The sequence below is a fragment of the Camelina sativa genome, unplaced genomic scaffold (genome assembly GCF_000633955.1).
Source record: "Camelina sativa cultivar DH55 unplaced genomic scaffold, Cs unpScaffold22592, whole genome shotgun sequence".
In the NCBI taxonomy this organism is placed as follows: Eukaryota; Viridiplantae; Streptophyta; class Magnoliopsida; order Brassicales; family Brassicaceae; genus Camelina; species Camelina sativa.
This window is the reverse complement of record NW_010943579.1, coordinates 1-266: the sequence shown is the minus strand read 5'-3', so window position 1 is coordinate 266 and position 266 is coordinate 1. Positions and strand designations below refer to the sequence as shown.

Genomic DNA, 266 nt, shown 5'->3' with positions numbered 1-266 from the left:
CCCAATGAGTCTCCAACAAAGGCTAGGGTTTTGTTCTTCATCCTGAGAGCATTTGAAAAATTGAGCCATTTATTTACTGTTACTACGAAATTGGTGCAAACACTTGGCAAAATCTATGGATACATTGGATTTAACAAACGTAGAAATGAAATCTTACCTTCTCAAGAATCTGGAACCCTCAAATTCTTCCATAGAGCAATCTTTAGGTTGCCACCTTACCCTTTCAAAGGCAAAGTCTGTACGTTGCATCAACCTGCATGCCCACA

The 266-nt window shown here is 39.5% G+C and overlaps 1 long non-coding RNA gene across 1 annotated transcript; it reads right to left on the bottom strand.

Annotated features, from left to right (window-relative positions):
• LOC109132112 lies at positions 1 to 260 on the bottom strand. The gene is made up of 2 exons (XR_002037375.1): positions 158 to 260; positions 1 to 42 (listed from the first exon to the last, which is right to left on the bottom strand). It is a non-coding gene; the product is annotated as an uncharacterized LOC109132112 (long non-coding RNA).
• Between the last annotated feature and the right edge of the window lie 6 nt (positions 261 to 266).